The following is a 9,097-nucleotide window of genomic DNA, read 5'->3' on the forward strand; positions in this document are numbered from 1 at the left end:
CAGTGATGTCAGCCTTGAGCTATCAGATGCAAGCAGTGTAAAAATTCATTCTGTCCATTAATGGGTTGACCAACACTGATGGGTATTTCCTACCCACAGTGCTGAAATACAGGTTTCAAGAATATCAGGATCTTTTTGCTCTGGTCTTCCCACAGAAAGGGTAAACCTGTTAATTGCTGGTGGTATTTCTCTTCTACTCTGGACAACAGGGTTCAGCTGGATGATTAGAGTGATTAAAAAATAAAAAGCATCACCTGGTAGAAGTGGCTACAATCATTAGAAGTGCTGGTTGGCACGAAAGAAACCTGTAGAGGAAAATCTGACTGAACTGGTTTTTGAGGAATCCCTAGAAGAAATTCAAAGGTGATTATCTGATTGCGATTCATCTGATTTGATCACAATTACATTTATTTCACTATTGTTTTTTAAAAAGCTCAGGAAATTGCTGAGCCCATACTCTGTTTGCTGTACTTAGAGATTTTCTGTGCATTGGGATGTTTCTTTACAGAGAATTTTGCTTTGCAGAGATTTTTTTTCCTGTGTCACTGAAAACAAATTTTAATTAGTTTTCAATGACACAGAGGTAGAACTGAGGTTCAGACCATTTGCTACTGTTTTCTTTTATTGACCTTAACCCTAAACCCTCCAACTATTTCATAGAGCCAATATGAGATTGATGATTTAGGGCAAACAGAGAGAATATCACAAGCCACCAAAACAATTTGTTCTGAAGAAAGAAATGAACTTAGAAAGCAATGATAATTGTTCATCTTCCAGTAAGTTTGGGGAATCAAGACCATGAAATTAAATCTTGAATTTATAGGCAGCCCAGATGAAAGTTCTGAATTGTTTATTAAAAATAAATAAAGAGAAATTTTATTTCGCAACCTCTCTGGATAGATTATTTCAGTTTAGGAAGCTATCCAAGACTTAATGCATCTTGCATTCTCTGTAAAAGGAAATCTGCTCAGGACAGGCTGCTTATAGAAAGAGAAGGAAAGCAAGAAAATGGCCCTTGTAAAATATTACAAGAATGTTGTGCAGAAATTATCAGGGAGATTAATATGTGGATGGCTGTAAAAATGCATTCAAATGCTAATTTTCTTCCTCAGACTGCAATGCATAGCATACACCAAACCAGCTGTATTCTGCTGTTCATTATCAGCAGACAATTATTTTAGTTCAAATGCAGGCAGGAAAAGTAACTCCAAAACTCTTCAGGCACACAGAAAGAGAAATAAAGAAGTGTTGTATATTGCATATTCACCAGAAGTAGGTACCACCTGGAGCAATGCGACTAAAAACATCTTTGCCTCATGATTATGTTGGGGTTGCATTAGAAGGAGGTGTCTTTGGCAAGATTTGCCAGTTACAGAGATGGAATTTGCCTCAAGGCATCTGCTTGATGATATTGATCACTGTAAATGTCCTGACAGGGAAAAACAAGACAGTAAAATGTCTTGGGTTAAATGCCACTGTACATCCTGCAGTGAATGCCCTCTCCACCAGTGCTCAGCTGGATGGGAGGGCACTGTTTTGAATCCTTGTAAGCACAAAGTTCCCTGAGTGAAAGTTTTGGCTTCAGGGCTGAATGAACCTTTCCAGAATTTCTGAGTCCTCAAGAGCAATGACCCCCAAGAATATCTTTCTACCATAAAATTTCCAGAAGGGATGGTCCTTGGGATGCCGTTCCTGAAAGTACCATTTTAATGAAGAGGTGGTTTGAGGACTGGCAAGATATAGCCTGTTTGAAAAGAGAGTTGATCTAGACACTGAGAAGTTCAAAGGTTTAAGTTCAATTTCTAATTTTTGCAATCTTTTTATCCAGGAAAGCAGCTGCCATTTAGATAAGCAGCCCAACAACCTGATGATGTGTCTGAACAGACACTTCAGAGGAATGTGAAAAAGAAATAAACACCTCAAAGTGAAAACATTTTCCCTGCAGGTAAAAAAATAAGAGTTGGATGGAACATAAGCTTTAAAGTGCTAGAGCTGATTAGTTTTTTCTCAATACTTTTCATTTAAGCACTAATTATTCTTTCCAACCCTTTCAATGTTAATCCATTATTAAACGGGTTAAAGAGGCACCGAAAAATTCATGTCAGACTTTATAACTGCCAAAATAAGACTCTCAGAAAGAGGTTTTAGGAGCAAGAAATCTAATTAGTTCATTGGTTAATGAAGTAAATCAAAGGAGATTGGCTATGGAACCAATCTCATTCACTGCTTTCACTAACTCCTAAACCAGGGTGGGATGTTTCTCTTCATGGCCTGGTTATAGGCCCTGTGCAAAGCAAGAGGAAAAATGTAATTAGTGTCTGGGCTAATTGGTGGCACATTTTGTGACAGGCTGCCCTGACAAACACATTGTGATGTAGCGTAGTGCTGGATTACCACAACCATAGTATGGCACAGCCCTTTATGTTAGAACGGGAAAAGGAAGAAATGCTCCACTTCCCATTGTATTCTGGTTACAAAAGGTTGCTGGAAGCACTGTCCTCTGATCATGTTTGGAACTGTCTCCCTGTATCTGTGCTAAATTGATTTCTTTGTTTGGATACTGCATGTTTGCTGCCATTCTACGTTTCTGATAATTAAGAGTTTGAACCAATCTGACAATTTACCAAGGGTAAATAATTTTTTCATCTGGGCAAGCTTACAGGTGCAATAATGCAACTGAGCCCAAATGGGGATGGGGTTCAATTTCATCTGCTTAAACAGTCCTCGTTCAACCAGCAATCTCTCATCCCAGGAACTGGAACAGCCACCCACCTCCCCAGCACCACTGACAGAGAACTGAGGAACAAATGAGTAGTGACAGGACAAGAGGGAATGGCTTCAAACTGAAAGAGGCCAAGTTTAGATTCGATATTATGTGTAAATTCTTCCCTGTGAAGGTGGTGAGGCTGTGGCACAGATTCCCAGAGGAGCTGTGGCTGCACCATCCCTGGAACTGCTCAAGGCCAAGGCTGGACAGGGCTTGGAGCAACCTGGGATAGTGGAAGATGTCCCTGCCCATGGCAGGGGGTTGGTACAAGATAATCTTTAAGATCCTTTCTAAGCCAAGTAATTCAATGATTCTGTGGTGATTCTATGGTTATGAATCTCTTGTATTTTTCTAGTGGAAAAGCTCTCTGAGCTGGTATCACTGATCTTATCTTTCAGCAGAACTGGGCTGTGGAAAAGGGAGTCGGGACTTAGACAGAACCAGCTGCTGCCTGGCACTACATATATTCCAGTGGATGGAAGAGGAAGCCCAAGATGATGGCTATGGCAACCACATCACTGCATGTAGAATAAAACAGGCAGCTATGGCATAGAGTGGTATAAACACAACACTTACAATCGACCTTTGATCCCTTTTTAGAAAGAGATGCTTCCCAATCGCTTGGAACAAAATCCTATCAAGCCTGAACTAAATTCTGCTACCTGGGAGCAAACCTTTATCTCACGAGGTTGGAGTTTGGGTCTGAATAGAGCCATGGGTAGGATATTAGTGGGTAATTTCTATACAGAAATGACAAGTACACTGGAAATTTTGCAGCTTGGCCTCCAGAGAATTCATCAGATTTAAGTATTACTGTGGCATTACATTTGAGTGAAAGGGCAAAGAGAGGGAGCATTTATCTTATCAGAATATTGACTTACTTGCAATATTGTTGTTCTGCTTTCTGGGGATATAATAACACCAATTCATGTTTGCGTAGCAACAAGGTAAAGGTTTCTTTTTTAAATGTGTTGTTCCGCTCTGAAAAAGAAAACCTAACACCATGGCAACACACAGTGATTCCTCCATCAAATATACTCTCAAAAAGTGCTTTGCTAGATTTAGGAATTATTACTAAAAAGAAGAGAGATATTAACAAGCTTGCTTCCCAGTTTTGCAGCGGTATATATATATATGTATATATACTCACAGGCATTATTATCTCCACCTTATTTATTAGCTAATTATTTATATCTGCATAGACTCCCACAATATTCTTCCTGCTAACCCTTCTGCTCTTTCACCATCTGTCCTTCACTTGCAAGAGTAAAACTGAATTAATTTTTTTTTTTTTAAAGCCTGCTAAAATACTGTTAAAAGCAGACAAGTTCCACCCATGTGAGCTTTTAGTTAAACAAAGTGTGCGAGTCTTTATGAACCGACCCAGGAATAAAGTAGGCAATATGTGCACATCTGCACCAGGAACAGCAGTTTCTCCACTGGATCAGTACGTGTTTCACCTTCCCTTGCAATCTGTGACTCAGCCTGTGCCTTGTCGTGCCGGTGTCTGCACAATTCCGGGACCGCATCAGCCGGGGCTTGTGGCAAGAGAAATAAAAGGGGTCCACGAGGGTTACCCGGAAAATAAAGATTTTAATAAAGGAGCAAAAATAACAAAGGGGGTAAAACCTGTACACGGTATGGGGTGATCCACAAAGACACTGAAATGGGGGAAATGTAACAATATATAACATTTGTAACAGAACCATGAACCAATGAACAACTGCATTACCATATATGTAAAATGTTGCCAACCAATCATTAGCAAGAACTCAAAAAACATTACCTTATATGGATCAATGACATTAACATAACCATTCCCATAATCCCATCCTAGTCTTCACAACCTTCACAAGGACCAGGTGTTTCCTTTCCTAGCAGCCCATCTACCATGGCCTTGGATTGGTGCCCATTTCGTTGTCGACCAGAGCCCGCTCCCAGGCTCCAGTCACACAACTCCCACAGTTTGGGAACTGGAGATGAGAACTACTGAGGAAAACCAGACCTTTCAAAAGCTGGATCTCCCTCCCAGTGACTGACTTCAGAAGGTAGCAAGACCAGTGGTTTTGAGACACTTCAGATGACAAAATACTCCAGAGAATCTTCAAATGAACAAAAAAAAATAAAAACCCAAAAGAACAAACAAAACCCCAAACACTCCCCTATTAAAAAGAAAAAAAGCAGATCTTTATAGCTTTTTCTTCTTTTAGTAAATTCAAAGAAAAATTCTTAAAAACACCTTATTTAGTTAAACTTTAATAGCAAACTACTATCACATTCAATTAAAGAGATATTTCTCTTATTTAGCATGCATTTCTCCCCTCTATTTGCATGTGTGGGGAGGTGATTGAACCTCTTTATTTAAAGAGGTTCTGTTATTTAAAGGGCTTCTTGCTAATTGAAAATACCTCAGGAACCCTGAGCAACCTGAGATAGTGGAAGGTGTCCCTTCCCATGGCAGTGGGGTTGGAATGAGATGATCTCTAAGGCCCCTTCCAACCCATTCTATAATTCTATGATTTATAGCCTGGCTGATTTTGGCTGCTGTGGTCTCCCTTTGAATGTCACTGGCTGGATGTCACTAATTTTACATTTTGATCAGCTCTGATGGGGAGTCAGACAGACAAGTTCAAAGCAGGACAAATGAAGAAGGGTTTCAGCAGTGACCTCTCTGACTAATTACTCAAAAATGTGATCTCCCTCCAAATGTTTGCCACAGTCTGGTCAGAGCCTCCCTGATGGTGACAGGTCAGCCCCCAGCCAGGTTTTCATGATGATTTTGCAATCAGTTCCAGCTTCACAGCTGATGCTGCAATCAGATCCATCATGCCTGCTGAATATTGATCATTGTTACTGACAAGCAACAGAGGGGAGCAAAATCCAAAGACAGCAAATAAGAAAAATGGCCCTGCCTAGAGCAGAATTTCCAGGCCTTTCAAAGGAGAACCATGGTACTGGGCTTTCCTTTGCATCCTTCTCCCTTCTCTGTCAGTCTTAGCTTTGAATTACTGACAAGGGAAAGAAGGGGAAACAGAGAAAAGAAAAAGAAAATAAGGCAAGAAAATTGAATTTTCCTGAAGCTACGCAAGTCATGCAGGAGACATGTCATAAGAAGTGATCATAAATAACTCTTCTTTTTAATGTAATCCATTTAGAAAGATCTTTTATGGACCATTCATGTTGTTGCTTGAGGCAGTTGTTCTTCTGGTAGGTATAGCTAAAAAATGCATATGTGGTGGAAGCAAAAGGACTTCTTTAATTATCTCTATTAATGAATAGATTAATTGGAAGTTTCTCCCCCATATATATGTGTGGTCAATACTTCCAGCCAAGACTGAGCTGACATCATCTCCAATCAAATATCATTAGACAAGGCCAACCAGTTTCAGGTTTTGTACCCAGCTATTGTCAGGAATTCTGAAAAGTCGGAAGAAACCTCCTCTCCATGTAGACTTGTCAAGCAGGAGGCAATTCCACAGTTTTATCCAAAGCTGTATTAGCATTTGAATTCACTTTTTGCAACTGTGTAATCCCCCAGAATTCACAGATTCCATTAAAACTAAAGATTTGCCACATTTCCAGAGGGAATATTTCCATAGGGATCAGATAAAAACACTGTTTAATATAACACCTGGCCTTTTACTGCAAAGATGTTTGCATCAAAGTGCTGCATATTCAGTACATTTGTAATTTTTAATCATTGAGTTTTTCCTGTACTGAAAGTTTTATTCATCTAAAAGAAAAAACGAGCGTGGGAGTTATAAGGAGGATTTAGCCTGTCTTCTGAGTCTCAGTTGGAAAATATAATTCGGGATTTTTAGGAGAAACTGCTCTTCCAGAAAGATTTAATTCTGTGATGTATTGCTTCATTTCCCTCCCTCTATCTTTAGGTATGAGCCATCTTCCTCTCCTCCACTTAAACCAAACAGGTTTGCTTTTATAAATGTATAAATATATGAATATATACAGATATTTACACTCAACGTAGTCATCCCTGATTCATTTTATAAAGCAACAGAGAGAAATCTGCCCTTTCAGGGTGAAAATCAGCTGAACTCTTTTGCACAATGACTTTAAACCAAGATGCCTTGCAAGTCATTGCACCTCTCTGACAAAAAGTGTTCCAAAAACGTGTGGAGGTAACACTTGAGGATGTGGTTCAGTGGTGAATGTGACTGACAATTGGATATGATGATCCTAATGGTCTTTTCCAACCTGAATTATTCTATGATTCCATGAAAAAGGGAAGCAGATTCCAGATCACTTATTGAATTCTACATTTAGCAGGATGAATGTGACTGGGCAGAGTAAAGGACAGATGGACAGAAAGTTATTTACAGTGGTCTTGGGATGAATTTTGGCTCACCTTGGTCTTCTGCATAAAGGGCTCCTGTTGCTGTATGGTAAATAAAATATGAAATTTAAAAAAGGAGGAGAAAGGGTAGAATCATGTGAGTTTGTCTCATTGTTTTACCCTGTGCCACTTCAGTCAAATTAATCTCCTGTAGGGCTTGGTGGATTACAGACAAGGTTTAAGCCAGTTTTGGGGTTAGGGTTAGGATTAGGGTCCTGGGACAGGGAGGGGCCAGGAAGGTCTGAGCAGTACCCCTGAAAAGTAGTGCTGGCCTACACCAATCCCGGTGTCCTACCCAAAGGAAATTTCACAAGGTGAGAGAAGGGTTAACCAATACAGACCTGAATTTCTTTTCTTTCTACCTCAAACTAATACCTGGTCCACCCTAGGATATGTGTCTCCTTTCAGGGGACACTGTGGATTCTTTGCTGTAAATCAATGCAACTTCTTATTTCTTTCCCACAAAATAATTCCTTATTTCAAGGTATTTTATGGGTGCTCTTAACTATCCTGGTTTTCGATGACAGGTTACCTCCTTAAATCTTCTTTCATCAGCTGCCCATTCTCAAGACAGTATTGTGACTTTTTGGGTGCCACCGTTTCAAGGAGCTGTGTGCATTTCTCTCCTGAGAGGGGAAGTGTGGCAGCTGCTTTAGCTGTTGCTATCTAGATGCAGAATGTGTATTTATACATCTATAAATACACCAGTGGGTGCTAATAAAGCCCAGCAGGAACCCGGATTCACAAGTTCTTTGGAAAAACAGGAAAACAAAACAAAACAAAATCAACTCGTTCTTTCAGAGCACACAAAAATATAAGATTTCTGCATTTGGGAGAAGCCAGTTTCAAACACTGCTTCCATCCAAAATCAGTTCCCAAGTGTGGTGTAATCTGCCTGACGCCCTGCAAATATGCAGAGCACCTCTCTTCTGTCTCTCTGTGCTACCAGGTTGTGCAGTTCAGCTCTGCCATGACCTGCCTTTTAATTTCTGAACAAACAAGGTCAAAAAAGCTGGCAGCAGGTAGTTAAGTCAGTATAATAGGATTTTGATTGCTTTCCTACATCAGGGGAGTATACAGGGAGACATGTACATTATACTTCTGAGTGAAAGCACAAGACCTATTTCAAGGTTTTCATTAATTGCATTTATCTTTAAAGATAGGAATACTAAGTGATGCTAAGGTAAATAATGAGACCTTAACTTCACACACTGAGCTGCAATAAACAAGCAGCCAGCACTAGGGCCTGCTAAGAAGAGATTATTTTTATTTTAATGGGGAGGATGACTTGTGTGTTTCTTCTGGACCCAAATATTGCAGAATAATGCCTTGCTTTGGCACTGCAATTAAAAGTAAAGGTACCTTATTCTGCAGGAAGGACAGGGAGGCTCCCTCCTTGCCTACATCTGACTCCATGCTTGGCATTGGCTAAAATCTTATTTTAAACATGACTAGGAACACCCAGAGATCTACAGAAGAATTGCATCCACGCTGACATGAGGTGGCTTTGTTTGCATTTATTCCTCTTCATTCAGAGCAAAACACCTGCTGTGATGGCTGTTCCATCCCTGGAAGTGTTCCAGGCCAGGCTGGACAGAGCTTGGAGCAACCTGGGATAGTGGAAGGTGCCCCTGCCCATGGCACATGGCTGGAACTGGATGGTCTTTAAGGTTCATCCAACCCATTCTGTGATTCTCAAATAAATACAATATAAATGAAATAAATAACAGTGATGGAGTATCTTCCTGTGAGTGTTCAAAAAAACCAAACAAACCAAAGCCAAGCAGACACTTTGCAATGTTGTTGCAATGTGGTTTAGTGGACGTGTGGTATTTGATCAAGAGTTGAGCTTGATGATCTGGGAAGTCTTTCCCAACCTCAAATGATTCTATTATCTCTTTAAGTTCTTTCGTTTCAAAATTTATTTTTTCCTCATCTTAAGCTTGTCTTAGGCTTTATTTCTGTATTTTTCAAGA

The 9,097-nt window shown here is 39.9% G+C and overlaps 1 long non-coding RNA gene across 1 annotated transcript; it reads left to right on the forward strand.

Annotated features, from left to right (window-relative positions):
- Positions 1–255: 255 nt before the first annotated feature.
- Positions 256–4,769, forward strand: LOC147655265 (uncharacterized). Its single transcript, XR_015283235.1, has 3 exons — positions 256–363; positions 1,829–1,945; positions 3,169–4,769. It is a non-coding gene; the product is annotated as an uncharacterized LOC147655265 (long non-coding RNA).
- Positions 4,770–9,097: the final 4,328 nt, after the last annotated feature.

This window comes from Cyanistes caeruleus, chromosome 1 (genome assembly GCF_971803275.1).
Source record: "Cyanistes caeruleus chromosome 1, bCyaCae1.hap1.1, whole genome shotgun sequence".
Lineage (NCBI taxonomy): Eukaryota > Metazoa > Chordata > Aves > Passeriformes > Paridae > Cyanistes > Cyanistes caeruleus.